At 48.3% G+C, this 14,937-nt stretch overlaps 1 protein-coding gene across 2 annotated transcripts in view; it reads left to right on the forward strand.

Moving 5' to 3' along the window:
• LOC108152730 overlaps window positions 1-14,937 on the forward strand; it is a 57,674-nt gene that overhangs the window by 17,702 nt on the left and 25,035 nt on the right. Inside the window, exon 2 of one of the 2 annotated variants that reach the window (XM_017282271.2) lies at window positions 368-445. The exons of the other annotated variant lie outside the window; for it this stretch is intronic. The gene's annotated coding sequence lies outside the window, so the exon portion shown is untranslated. The remainder of the gene's footprint in view (window positions 1-367; window positions 446-14,937) is intronic. 2 annotated transcript variants of the gene reach the window in all.

Below are 14,937 nucleotides of genomic sequence, written 5' to 3' on the forward strand. Positions count from 1 at the left end.
TTTTAGTTTGTAGGCCTCCTACTTCGAATTGGCAGTATACCCTCAAAATAATTTCGAAAACCACTATTTGGTGACTTTCATATTTTTGTTAAGCGGCATCTGCAGTGCGTATAGCCACAAAAATTATGGTGAATTGAAAGGAGAATCGTACGACCTTTCACAAGACTTTGGTTTCGTGTCGATGGAGAGGATATGCCCAAAGATATAGCTAAAGATATAGATAAAAAACCAAATATCTTTTGGTATTGTATGGTCGCCTTTTTGGGAGGTTAGTTCTCGCCACAAAATGGGCCACAAATCATTAATAATATTTAGTAAATCAGACCCATTCTATAATACCCTAAACAATGCTTTCTTTCGATTCCAGCACCGATCTTTTATTCTAAATAATTTGCAAGCAGTGCAGTCTGTGGACTGCTTTGATCTGCCGGATCCTCTGAGACAGGTAATCAATCTCCCATAAAAACCATCATCATGATCGTCTTTATAATTAGTCGGATGGCGGCAATTGCTTGGCTTATAAATAATGATGGTTATTGTGATTGTAAACCATCTTTAACCCTCTCCGAGCACTGGACCAGCGATTAGCTCTGTTTTGGGAGAAAGAAAGAAAAAATGGGAAAGGTGATTTCGTGCGACCATCCCCCGAGCGGCAGCAGGTCCCGAGTTTTGATCCATTGTGCGATTGTCCGATTGTCCGACTTGGGGTCTTTGGGGGGTGCGGGGGGGGGGGCGATGGAGAGTCAATAAAAATTATTTCGCGAAAGTTGTCGCACAGTCGCACAGTCGCACACATTTTCATTAAGTTGTATTTTTGTAGTTTATTTTCTCTATGTTTTTATTAGATTGTCTCTGCCTGCCGCGCCGGTCGCCGCGCCGCGCCGTTGCTGCCACATTTCGCAGGCCATAATTCAACTAATTAAATGCACATGAAAAATTCAGCACTCGAAATGGCAAATGGCAAAACTTGAGACAAAATGGAACCACCGCCAGGGGTGTGGCGGTGAGGGGGGTTAGGCATGCCAAAGCCAAAAACCGAAAAACTTTTGAATGAAAACGCACTGAGAAATATTTCAATTTGAAATGTACATCAAATGAAATTACTGAATTTTGAGCAGAGTGAAAGAAAAGTAAGAGTTTTCCCCCCACCACCCCTCCACCACTCCACCGCTCCACGCCCCCCTCCCCCTTGTTGGTTTTTCGTGTGGTCTGGGAATGGAAATGGAAATGCCCGGCCTCCTTGGGTTTACTCATGGGAAACCGATCGATCAGTGGCTTAGTCTTAATGGTTCCGATATTAACCCATTTTGTGGCCATTAGTTACACTTTATTGATGATATTTTTGCCAAGATTCCGAACATTCCGTCATGGGAAATAGCCCCCCAAAATGTCCCATCCGATGAGCTATGGGTTGAGCAAATTTCCCCTCTGTCCAGCTGTCGATTTCCCTCGTAATGGATTGCCAGCTGTTTCCAATCCCCACTTGATCTCGAAACAAATTATTGCTCACCTGATTAATGTTCCATCTGTTGATCTTCCATGCTAATGGAATTATCCAGATAAGCCCCTGCCCCCATATGGGGCTTAACCATCCAAAAAGGTAACCAACGAGTCTGGGGTTTTCCAATCAATTAGGTCTGACCTCCAGTTGCCCTTCGGGGGGGGGGGTCCACGTCCACGTCCACGTCCACTCTCCTTCCATTTTCTTTCTTTATCGCTGGCCCGTGATCGCCGACACGATATTGCCCTAGGTTTGGGCTACCGTTCGGAGTGCCGGCACTCCACCAACAACAAGCCCCAAAAAAAAAAAGACCCAACAAGCTGGGACTTGGGCGCAACTTTCACTAATTTTCAATGCGAGCAAACTTGATTTGTAAATTGCGACAGCAGGACAGGACAGGACAGGACAGGACAGGACGCACTGCACTCCCCACATAATACATATTTCTCACCCATTCTCGGACGGCGACACCTCACCGCCCAATATCCAGTATCCCAATCAATTTCCCACTAATTGGCATGGACAGGGGGGGGACACATGGGAATGGGCATGAGATCTCCCAGCCCCGAACATTCTTCCCGTTTTGATACCCCTTTTCAACAGTAATACATTACATTCAATGATCTCTACAGGGTATATACACCTCTCTGTAATTGGTATTCGTGGTGGGGTGGGGTGGGGTGGGGGGACTTCACACTTCGTCCAGACTTCCGACTTCCTTTTGGGGCTCTTTCCGCTACAGTTTATCGTTTTATTATGGCATGCAAATGGCAAAATTAGCGAAAAGACTGCACTTATAATTATAATATACACATATCGTATCGTATCGTATCGTATCGTATGGCAGCCCTGCTCTGCGGTAATCCATAATAGACTTGTTTTTTCACTTGGCCATTCCCCATTCCTCCTCCCCCCTCGACCGTATTGAATGTTTCGCTTAAGTTGGCCAAATCTCTGGTGTTTTATTTTCATTTAATTACTGGCTCTGTGGCTCTTTGGCTCTTTGGCTCCGTGGCTCTGTCGTGGTGGTGTTGCCCGCCGTAGCATTAATTGGCTTGTTTTGCTAGATAATGATTATTGGTTTTTACGACTCTTTGATTATGCGATGATCATCGTGACGATGACGATGATGATGCTTCGGAAAAAGTAGAGCCGGACAGCGGGAAAGTGCTGGCCGTCGCTTTGGCTCTTTTCCGTCGAGGTGTTGAGCATTTTGCTGGAGTTGATGGCCTGTCAGTCAGTCAGTCAGGCAGACAGGCAGGCAGGCAGCCATCCCCCTACCTCTCCCTCTCTGTCCGTCCGGGCAGACATTGCACTCTTGATGTGTTTTCTGGCGCTGTTGCTGCTGTCTTAATTATGTAATATGCGAGCATTGGAAGACAATTTAAATTGCCGCCAGTTTTGTAGAAAAACCAAACACGAACGAACTTCAGCAGTGGCCCAGAAATGCCAAACAGGCGACCGAATCGCAAGTCGACAATTGTGATGCCCTACCCATACGGGGGGAGGGGGGAGGAGAGCACCACTCGTGTGATTCATTTCGTTTCAGCATGTCGGTGCCTGCTCTTCTTTTTTTTCTGCATTGAGCGCAGCGCAGTCACCGTTGTCTTATCTCTTGATCTGCGAGCTTTGCGCCTCTCACGCCATACGTGCTCTCCCGCAATGGCTGCATTTTATTACTCTCTCAGCAGTCGTTTCGAATGCGCTCTCTCAGCAACGCCTACGCCATGCGCTCTCTCAATAGCAAACAGATTGCCCTCTCGCTCTGAGGACAAAAATGGACGCGCCGAGGAATAACAAACGGGACTCTACTTTGCTGCTCAACGACGGCGGACAAATCTCCGACTAATAAACACTGGACTTTTAGAAATACTAAAAAAAAAGAAGAAATGAAAATAATAAAAATGGTTTCATATGCCACAAGAAACGGGCTATGGCCCGACCGCATTATGTGCAGTGCAGGGTATTCCTCCACCGTAATTATATGCACTTGATCCGCTGGAGAACCGAGCGAGTGAGCGAGTGAATGAGATGCAGCATGCAGCAAAATGTGCAACGTGCAACTGAAGTGGACACCAAGTGGACAACAAATTATGAGTGATTATGCAAGGCATAAAAGTTGAAAATCGATTGCATTGCCAAAGAGCCAAAGAGCCAAAGAGCCAAAGAGCCAAAGAGCCATGGTTGCTGGTTGCTGGCTGGTTGCTCCTTCTTGAAGCTCTTGACCCCATTTTGGATCTCGGATTCGAAGATGGGTCTTTGCAATGCTTCAGAAACTTTTCGGACGCCCCCGAAAGTTGCGCTGCGTTTTAATTGCTTCATAATTAAGCGGCAATTACATAAAAACCAAAAAAATCCAAAAACCAAAACCAAAACCAAAACAAAACCAAATTAAATGATTACGGCAGAGCGGAGCACCAAAAGAAGGGGAAAAAGAGGAACGCATGGCTAGGCAGAAGAAAGAAAGTGAGAAGAGAGCCCCCGCCCCTTTCGGGCCCTCCCATTTCGCAGCCGAAGCATAAACGATTAGTTACATTCGCTTAACAAAATGTTGGATAATTATTTGTAATTATTATAATTCAACTAAATACTTAGTATGTGCGGGCGGTTGCATCAGCAGCGCGGCTGCAATTTGCACCACTAACCCACACACATTTGGCAGCACTTTTCATGCCACAGCCACCCCACCCCCAGGCACCACTGGCACAGAGAAAGAGACGCCACCGCCACACTTGGTTGGTTAATTTATGTCATGATTCCGCACATAAATTCCGAAGGAATTTTCCTATAAATTACTGGGGGCTTTTCCCTGTCGGCCTCTGCCTCTGCCTCTGCTCCCCATTCTCCCCCACTTCCCCCACTTCCTCCCTTCCTCTATGTTTTTTTAGTTGTCAACGGTTTGGTTTTTGGTTTTTTTTGATTCTTCTTTCTTCTGCCATCATTACGAAATGAGTTGGCTTTCTTCCCCTGTCTGCCGCCTCTCTTGCCTCTCTTTGTGCCACACGATGCAGCTGAACACACACAAACACACTAATGAAATGCTCTAAATGCCTCTAGACCCCCTCCCCCCCCCCACCAGACTTTCCCGTGCGACAACGACAACGATGATCCCTGTGACATCTTCCCATGAGGAGGCCTCCCGAACGACACGAACAGAATATTCTGTATATACCCTACACCGAAGGGTATACCAGTTTGCAAGAGCAGAAAGCACTTGCAATGACCTCTGGATAAATGTGTAGAGCAAAAGGCTCTCTCCATCGATAGGGTGTCTCCCCAACGGATGCTTCCTGCCTCGCGTGGAAGGGCGCGGCGGCAGGGGCTGGTTGCACCAATAAATTTAGCTCAGATCGCGGAGTGACAGTAATGTGTCATCGCGGCAGCCAGAAATCTTTTCCCTAATGAAGTGGGCGGTTTGTGGGCGTGTATTTGTATTTCTTAAATGAGAAATGCGTTTGTCTTTGCGCCGAGGTGTCGGAATCCATTTGATCTGATTTTGGTCGGTAACGATATAATGATTTCTCCCAGACGTATTTATTCCGTGTAAATATTGATCAATCGATGGCTGTAAAGGGAATCAGAATCAGCTTTTCCATATCTGAAAGAAACAGCCCCGCCGGAGAACAGAGAACAGCTTTATGGGTGCCCCGCCAGAGCAGACACGTGGAGGCTTGTGCTCGGTCCCGCGAATCCGAAAATGCTCGACTCGAAAGGGCATTGATTCATGAGAGTAGAGTCGCTCATCAGAGCCTCGAGGCTGGCCCGGATCGTGTGTGCAAGCACTCGAGGCACTGCAACCAGCCAGGACCTCACTTGAAGGACCTCACCAGGTGGATGCCAAGAGACACCTCAGCAAAGGGATACCCGCTGGAGGTCCTCGTTGGGCCAACAGAGGCACAGAAACGGAGTTTGGCATATACGACTGTTCGACACTCTTCCAAAGGGTATTTCGCTAGCTATCCTTTCTGTTTGGGTCGCCTGATCGAAAGCTCCGACAGAAGCCAAGGTGTTGAACAATTTTCCACACACACAGACACACACACACACACACACAGAGACACAAATGCAAATGAGGCTGGAAAATGTCTCTCAATTATGCAGCGTCTCGTTTGGGATTGTTTTCATTTGTGAGTTTCGCTCGTGTGCATAATTTAAAATAATGACGGCACATGAAACTTAATGCGTCTGCCCCGAAACAGATCGATCGAGCGTCACGGCATGGCAGCAGGTGCCCAGAGGGGGGGGGGGGGGATGGCTGGCGGCAGCTGATGAGGCATGATGCTCGACGGTGGATGGCAGCACCCAGATTACACGCACCGATTGGAGGCGGCAGATCCGCGCTTAAACAGGTGTCACTCTCACTTTCGGCGTGAAATATGCCCCCTCCCCCCCCCTGAAGCACCCTATCTGACAATTAGCTAACGTACACACCACAGACGACACTCCTGCACAGGCAATTATCGCATCCTCCCAGCACCAACCCCAACCCCAACCACATCCCTGTCTCCTGGCCATAATCTGTGATTTGTGATTTGTGATCTGTGATCGGTGATTGCCACCGCCACCGCCACCGCCACCGCCACCGTCACCGCCATGGCCAAAAGTGTCGACTACTGTCACCGGGCGATATATGTTGGCTTTTTCCTTTAATTTTTTGTATACCCTTTCAAATGAAACAAGTCCGTTTTATGGCCAAAAGGTGGAACATATCTCGTGAGTCCTTGGGCAAAAAACAACCCTAAGATCGGCTCCTTGAACACCTGGCCTTCGAACACCAGAGCAAAGCCTGATCCCGAAATATATTCAGCACAACAAAAACCCTATGGAAACATCTTTGAAACCCCCCATCGTAATGGATGTGAAGGCGCCATCTGAGAGAGTATCTGAAACTTCGGCCCCCAAGGCCAGAGCCTTTCTTTCTGGTTTTGTTGTTGTTGTTGTTGTTGTTGTTGTCACTTTCCTTTTGCAATGCAAATTTCTCGTGCCGTCTATTAATTGCTAATGGCAGTCGACAGGAGAAATAACAGTTAAGAAAAACGCCAAGGAAAACCAGCCATAAAAATCGTCAACCAAATGCAGTGGCACTCGCAGTGGTTGGGGCCTCCTCCACGATCTCTCTCTCTCTCTCTCTCTCTCTCTCTCCCGCTCTCTATCAAACTGTGAATGATTTTTGGTATGGGCTCTGGCCCACACTCCTGTTGGGGTCCTCTGTGTGTGTGTGTGTGTGTGATTGTGGCAACTTTCTTTGCATAGAGGCTTTGCATTCGGCTGCTGCCTCCCCGAGACGACCGACTCGACTCCCTCTCTTATGGCTTATCAGCGATCTTTAGACGTTGGCACGTTTCGTTCATTGCCTTGAATGTGGTTGTTGCTATTCCTATTGCTATTGCCGTGCTATTGGCCATGGCTGGTGCTGTTGACGTGTTGCCAAATGGCCATATTCAAGTTTTTATTGTGCTTCATATTAGATTGCCACGGCCAATGCATAAATCTGCTATTGAATGCGAATCCCGCATCGGAATCCGATCAGCGAGTGCTTCCAAGAAAGAACCACCAGAAGGCCACGAAAGTAATTTTGTTCGATGCCAACAATTCTGTATATTGTCAGGGAATTTATTGGCAACGCTGTGGAATATTGAATTGTTAAGATTTCAGATTTCAGATTTCAGATTATTTATGTATTTAAACATGGATTTTACTTGGTTATGATGGAAATGTTAGGGGAGGTCTTAGCCTTAAAGTAGGATCCTAACATGGAAGATCTTCTAAAAAACTAGCGGGCACTGGGGACCCCTGCACACTCGCCTAGAATCTAAAGATTCTTTCTGTTCAATCCCATTCTGAGTGGCAAAGATGGCTGCCAAATCGTCGGCATACACTCAAGGGGCATGAGAAAGTGGCCGATCAAATTCCGTTGGTTCTCAGATACCAGTCTTCCCTTGAGTCACCCAGAGCGGTTCCCCAATGGTTCCCCAATGGGACCACGGCCCCAAAAAGTCAACAGCATAAATTCAGGCACAGAATCTGCGATCTTCTATCTTCTGTGGTCCCCTCCGCTTCCCTCCCCTATCCTCGTTCTAATAAGCCAAACAATAAATCATCATTGGGTCTTATATTTTTTAGCAGATTTTGTTTTGTTTTTGGTTTTTTTTGCCTAAACTCTGCTGACTCACGATCCCCAAAGAGCTTCGGGGCTCCATGTAGTACATTCTGCATGCCCATGCCCAAGACTGGAACGGAACGGAACGGAACGGCGCTTTACTTTGTGTGTTCTCTCCCTGCCTCTCTCTCTCTCTCTCTCTCCACTGCTCTGCACTTCTTGGGTTTCTTTCATCTTCTTCTCAGGCTAACAAATTCTGGCAGGCAAAAAAAAAAAAAGCTCTAGAGCGAGAGAGAGGGGGCAAAAACAGGCTTGGGCACATTGCTGGACATCACGCAAGCAGCAGGCAGCAGGCAGGAGACGGAGGAAGGAGGAAGGAGAAAGTCTCCACAAAGGGCAGGCGGCAGAATCTCCAAATCTCTTTGCCAAAACGAAGCACACACGAGGTTCTGTGAGAGATTTGTTATATGGCTTACATTAGTGGGTGCCGTGCCCCCTCCCCCGCCCCCCACTCCCTTGCATTGCCTCACCACAATTGACATTTCCTTTTACAACATCCAAAAAAGAAGGCAACCCCAGATGGCCGCAGCTTTTCATACCCTAAAGCGTTGCCAGTGCCGTGAGGGGAGTACCGTTTGGCAGGGTGTACGCCAGTGCTGTGCGGATCGGTGCAAAATGGAAACGATAAATCAGCGGCAACAACAACAGCGGTGTGTGTTCCATGTGATTGTCACGCTTGAAGGACTTTTCTCGTTGGAAAGCAGCAACAAAAGCGAAAATGAATTTGTTGCTGCAGCTGTTAACAGCATTTGTTGGCAATGGTTGCTGCCGCTGCCGCTGCCGCCGCTGCCGCTGTTTTTTATGAAGTAGGTTACTGTGCTTGTTGAGTAATTGAGTTTAGTCTCTTTTTTTTTCTCACACACGAATTTCCATTGTTGCTGCTTTTGTTGTTTAGGAAGCTGTCGTACATGCAACGAACAGCGGAAAACAGTTTTTCTTGTACAGTGTACAGTCTTCCTCCTCCTATCCTCCCCCTCCCCCTCCCCCTCCCCCACAGTGGAGCCTGGGAGCTGCATAACCTAACCTTAAATGTCAACGATTCCCCTCCCCGCAACACCCTTCATCCATCGTTAGCCAATAAATGAATGGCAACCTAAATGCTTGACCCGCACTGTGCTTCCTATTCCACTTCTCACTCTACTATTGCCCGTTTCCACACCCGTCCCGTCCCGTCCCGTCCCGTCCCGTCCCGTCCCGTCCCCTCGAACCGTTGGCTTCCTTCTCTGCAGTCACGTTCCAGCTTCCAGTCCGTCTGCTCTCCCCTTCCGCCCCTCTCTTTGGACTGTCTGCCTGTGATCTAATTACTGTATTTGCTGTCCGTTTTGACTGCTGCCTCCTGCTCTCCTTTGGCTTTTTATTTCGTCTCCTGCGACGCGCCGCGCCGCGCCGCTCCGCTCTGCTTTAAGCTTCGTCTCTTGCGCCGCGCCGCTCCGCTCTGCTTTTAGTTTCGTCTCCTGAGCCGCGCCACTCTGCTCTGCATTCAGCTTCGTCTCCTGCTCTGCTGCTCCGCTGCTCTGCTGCTCCTCTGCTCCGCTGCTCTGATACTCTGCTGCTCCGCTGCTCTGCCGTTCTCCTGCTCTCCTCTCCTTTGCTTGGCCTGTTTGTGCATTTGTCGTCGAGCTCTACCTGTGCAAGGTATATTTTGTGCAAGGTGAGGTATTGGAACCCATGTTTTCCCTGCTGCTCTCAAAAGGGGGGGAGGCCTGCCATTGTAACACAAAACTCAACTATTCCTGGCAATGCAGTGCAGCGCCCTCACCTTGTTTGTACCGGCCTTGTGTCTGTGCCAGCCCGCTTTCCTTGAGCGGCACTAATTTGAATCGTTGCAGTCTCTGCCGTTATTCTATTATGACATCATCCGCTTCCATTGACAGCTTCGAATTGTTTATTAAAATTCGATTTTGATCGAAAAGAGTTCTCATCGAAGATACGACGAGGCACCATCGCACGCTCCCCATTTTCATTAAACGAATTTCCGTGACTGGTGTATAAATATATTGAAATCCATAAGGAAATCGATGCCGATGCATCAATTTTCACTTTCCACGGATACAAGACACTTAAATACTTACTTATATAAAGGTGGGTTAGGGGGCGGCGAAGGGGAGGGGTGCTGCACCCGCTGCTGTTGCAAAAAAGAAATCCTTGTACGTGAGGTTTGTCTTCGAGGTCACGTGGGAAACACCAGCGCAGCGGCCTCAAAAAAAAACAAAAACAAAAACAAAAACTTAACTGCTTGAGATTTCACATCAGGAGAGGCAGCCGACGGCAGCAGCGATTGAGATTGAGATCCAAAATAAAGTGCAGTGAAAGCCCCTGAAGAGGGGTGATCCCTAAATACCAAAGCGAGGCTTTCCTCGCCCGCGAGTGTTCACTGTGCGAGGGTTATGCACAGCTTTTTAGAGGTGGGGGTCGGAGGACCTTGTGTATTAATTATTATTTATTAATTATTATTCAAACATTGTAAGACAATCTTTGCAGATCTCCCTCCCTGTCTCTCCCTCTCTGTCTCTGTCTCTCTCTCTGTTTCGTTTCCTTTGTTATCCCGTTTATTGCACACTGCGTGGATTTCGCAATTCGAGATGAAAGTTTTTGTCGCATGCATTAACCGATTACATCACAGAGCAAGAGCAAGACGGAGAGCGAGATAAAAGAGAGGGTGGCTGGATGGGGGGAGGGGGCGGGGGCATGAATGATACCCAACTGAGGCAGTCAGTCATTCAGTCAGTACAACAGTCAGTTCAGTTGGTCAAACGTGTTTACATAAAGCTAAATATAGACACGGACAAATGTACAAACAGGACGAACAGACACAGTCGCTGGCCGAGGCAGGATGGGGTGGATGGGGAGGCTGGGGCGCCGGGACTTGGATGGAAAGCCAGTCAAATGGTCTTGTTAATTTCCATTTTTCTATGCAAATTCCGACTTCCTCGACACACACACGAACACATACACGGCGACAGTCGAAAATGGCAATAAATGCAACAAGCAAAACAAAAATTTGACTTGCCATAAAAATTGTAAATCCAAAAGAGATGGGGATACCAGAAGGAAGAGAGTGCGAGAGTGCCGCCACAGTGGGCGTCTGTTAGGCAACCTCTGTGGGGGCATGGACACATGACACAAACACAGACAGACAGAGACAGAGACAGCAACAGCAACAGCAACAGGCAGGGAGAAAAGTCAACGTGCAAAAATAACAAACAACTGTCAAATGTCTGACAAACGAGACAAGGAAAGAGACATACAACTTGCAACAGCAACAACAAGAGGAAGAGAGGCCCAACCCCACTCTGTTGCGGTGCAGCGAAGAGACAGAGAGAGAGAGAGAGAGAGAGAGAGAGAGAGAGAGAGAGAGAGAGAGAGAGAGAGAGAGAGAGAGAGAGAGAGAGAGAGAGAGAGAGAGAGAGAGAGAGAGAGAGAGAGAGAGAGAGAGAGAGAGAGAGAGAGAGAGAGAGAGAGAGAGAGAGAGAGAGAGAGAGAGAGAGAGAGAGAGAGAGTCTTAATTAAAGTCTTTTATTGTCCTTGCATCCTGCCTCTTCCTCCGAGTATTTGCGTTCTTTTTGCAAGGTCCGGTCCAGATTGGCAAATATCTGCTCCTTGATCCACTGCTTGTTGCGCGGCACGTACTCGCTGGCGCCCTCCTGTTGCACCAAGCAGACGAGGTCCTTCGGCTCGTCCACGAAGTCGAACAGTTCGACGATGTCGTAGTGGATGACAGGCATTCCGGGGTATTTGCGCTCCAGAAGCGCCTCGCCTGGAAACGGGCGTAGGTGCGCTTCTCCAGACGCTCGTCGGGCTGGATCAGCAGAAACCCATTCTTCCCAAAGGAACTTCCCTTAGAAGGGCCTGCCCACCTCCAGGACGAAGGAGATCCAGAGAGAGCGCAACAATGCCGGCAACTTTTTAATGGATAAACTTTTGATGGCCACAACTTCCCGTAACAGTTTATGCCAGTCTTGGGCTTTGATTTGATTTGATATCCCCGCGGAAATTCAACCATTATCACTTTACGCCTCGTATTCAACAATTTTCAGTTGATTTTATTACGTTTTTATGCGTTTTATTTGATTTCTTTCCATTTGAGAGAGCGCAGAGGCAGAGGCAGCGGCAGAGGCAGAGCAATCAACAGCGGCAGCGTGCAGAGTGCAGCTACAGTTAAAGCAGAGCGGGAGAGTGGGAGAGCGGGAGAGCGGGGCGACGCGACAGTCAGAGCGAAAAGTATGCAGACGAAAGAATGCTGAAATTGAAGAAGCGCGCGAGTTGCAGTGGAGACTTGCATAACAAACTGTTTGTCTGCGTGCCTGCGTGTGTGTGTGTGTGTGTGTGCGAGCACCTCCTCTGTATTGCTCTGCTGGCGCTGCTGCCGCCGTCTGCTGTGCTGCCGTCGCTGCTGCTGCTGTTATCAAACGGTTATTGTCAGTGGCTTCTGTTTGGCGTTGGAATACCCTTTGGGCGGGGCATATTAGCACACTGCCGAAAGTTGTACAGCCTGAAGGGGGTATACAGTATATATTAGTGGTATTCCAGCCACTGCTTTTGTTGAGAAATTTGTGATTTCAGAGTTTTTCGAGTAATTTTTGTACCTTTGTAGTGCATTTAAAATCCGTTGTTTCGCTTTTGCCTAATGCTATTTGTTATTGCATCGTCTGCCGCAATGTCTCCGCCTGGCAGACATCGTCTCCGTCTCCGTCTCCGTCTCCGTCGTGGCATGCGGTTGTCTACTTATGAGATGCCTGCCTGGAGGGGGAGGGGTAGGGGCTGCACATGGGGCATGGCATGTCATTTCTTGGCTTCGTCGAGCATCTGTGGCATTTCTCAAATTTGCTTTTGTGTATTCCCTCCCATTGGTATTTCCCCACAATCCGCAATCCGCAATCCGCAATCCGAAAACCGAAAACCGAAATCCCATCCTCATTTTACTTTTTGCTGTGCTGCAGATTTATAATTGCCAAATGCCGATCGGTGTGAACCCCCGACGACGACGACGACGACGACGAATGCAAATCACATCACATCACATCACGTATACGAGCTGTGGGCCAGGTGGTGAGAATCCACCACCGGCACCACCAGCACCCAGTGATTGACTCTGATTGGGAATCCAATCCGCGGGGCCTGGAAAACTATAAATTATTTGAACGCTTCAACTTACGGGGAGTCGTTTTTTTGTGTGCCTTTTTCCCTGCCGCCTCAAAATGCAGCTCATTATTTGGATAAAAACGCGGCCTGTCAAAATTGTATGGGGGGGGTAAAAGCTAGGCCAGAAAAACAAAGGAAAGAAAAGGAAAAACAATGAAAATACAATCGCAGACAACAAGCCAAAGAGTCAGAGGCAGAGGCAGAGTCAGAGCCAAAAAGCCAGAGCCAGAGCCTGAACAACGGAGTTAGTCGTTTGGTCTATTAGTAGAGTCCCCCCCCCCCCGACAGGCGGCAGCAACGACTACGACGACGACGACGACGACTGCCGCATAATGAAAGCGAAAATTTAAATTTTTTGATACAATTTGCAATTTGGTTTTCCTCCTCCGTTTTTTTTTTTTTTTCCTACTCCATCATTCAGCGGGCGATCGGCGGCGGTGGCGGCGGCGGCCCGCGAGAGAGACTCCAGTCGACAACTCGACAAAGAAAACAATTCATCATGTTGTACATAGAGGAACCTTCCTCCAGTGGAGCTGCGGCTTCAATTTATGCGGCGCTTAAATCGATTGCTTTGCCACATTGCAGCAATTGGAGGAGGCTCTCCCTCTCCCCCCAAACTGTGTGCCGCGCGAGAGATCTCTCGTTGTTGTCGTTGAACCGTAAAACTCAAATATGAAGAAGGAGGAGGGGGAGGGAGGGGGAAATGGGTGCCCGGCTGGGGCAAGTGGGTGATGGTTGGCTGATGGTGATGCTTTGCGGGTGGACAGAGCCTGCGACGGCACTGGACTGGACTGCACTGCCGTTGAGTGACCGCACGGACCGCGGGCCCGGCGAACCGCGAAGATTGGACCACGGAACAGGCTCTTGCTTCATTAAGCTATTCATCCATCCATCCATTCGATTCCATCCATTCGGTCCACTGCTCTGATCGTGTTGTTTTATTTCGCTCTTAAATCTGCCGCTAACTAGATGTCGCAATTGAAAGTGAGCTGTCAAATATTGTCTGTCCTGTCGTGTCCCGTCCTCTCCTGGCTGTGTGGGGGAGTCGAGTGGAGCATAGAGCCTCATTATAATGAAGGAAAGGATTTGAGATCGCTTGTGGCACTCCGGACTCCCGTTGCTGGTTGCTTCAAGGCGGAAGTGTGGCGGGTTTTGAGAAGAGAATCTCTTAGGGGGGGAGTTCTAAGAGGGCAGATGATTTTGGGAAGGTTTTCCGCCTTCCGAGTGGGATCTTCTCTACCAAAAACCCAAAACTTTCCAAAGAGCAAAGATAGAGCAAGCGCCAAAAATAACCGTCTTTGATCTAAGATTTCGCTCATTTATGAATCAAAGATCAAGTTCAGGCAAAGCCAAAGAGAATGGCCGGGCACTTTGTTTTTCGAAAGCCCTCGATGGAGAGACGATCCTCAATCAAAGTTCAAGGTGTTGCCAATGCCAAGGACATGGTCGAAACGCAGTTCCGGCTTCGATTGAGGGGCCTTCTCCAAGAGACACTCCAAAAAAAGCCGAAAAAAGGTGCTGCTGGCGGCGGTGGTCATGTGCGAATTTAATTACTGACTCAATGGTCCGCTGGCACCGCTCCTAAGGCCTGCGGCTAGACAGCCAATCGACAAGACAAAAGGTTACAAGCCACAAAGGAGAGCCCTCGCGACTGCTAGACGATGGGAATACCCTGGAAAAAGAGCGATAGAAGTGGCTCCAAAATAGAGGCATTCCTGGGTGCTGTTTCGAGATACCTTTTCCCATCTAGAGACCACAGATCTGTGGTATTGTGGGGCAGCTGCCAACGCTGCTCATAATTGTTAATAATAATTTATGCTAATTTTATTTTTAGCACCTTTTCAGCTTACGCTTGGGTTTCGCCGATTTATAATGTTTTCTGATTTGTAAGACAAACACCAAAGACCCCAAAGGGGGCTGCTGGCGAATTCTGTCTCTCGTTTGTTGGCGCTGGAATGTGGCCAGCACTTTTTGGCCAGAAGAAACGTGTTTTCTAACAAAGGCCGCGGCTTAATGGGTCGACAAATACAAGCCGGTAATAAATAAATAATAAAAGAAAATCCCCAAAAAAAGATGTATCTGTGTGTATCTGTGTGTGTGTGTGCGACACTTGATCTGTGGCTGGGAATCGCCT

This window comes from Drosophila miranda, chromosome XR, assembly GCF_003369915.1.
Source record: "Drosophila miranda strain MSH22 chromosome XR, D.miranda_PacBio2.1, whole genome shotgun sequence".
NCBI lineage: Eukaryota > Metazoa > Arthropoda > Insecta > Diptera > Drosophilidae > Drosophila > Drosophila miranda.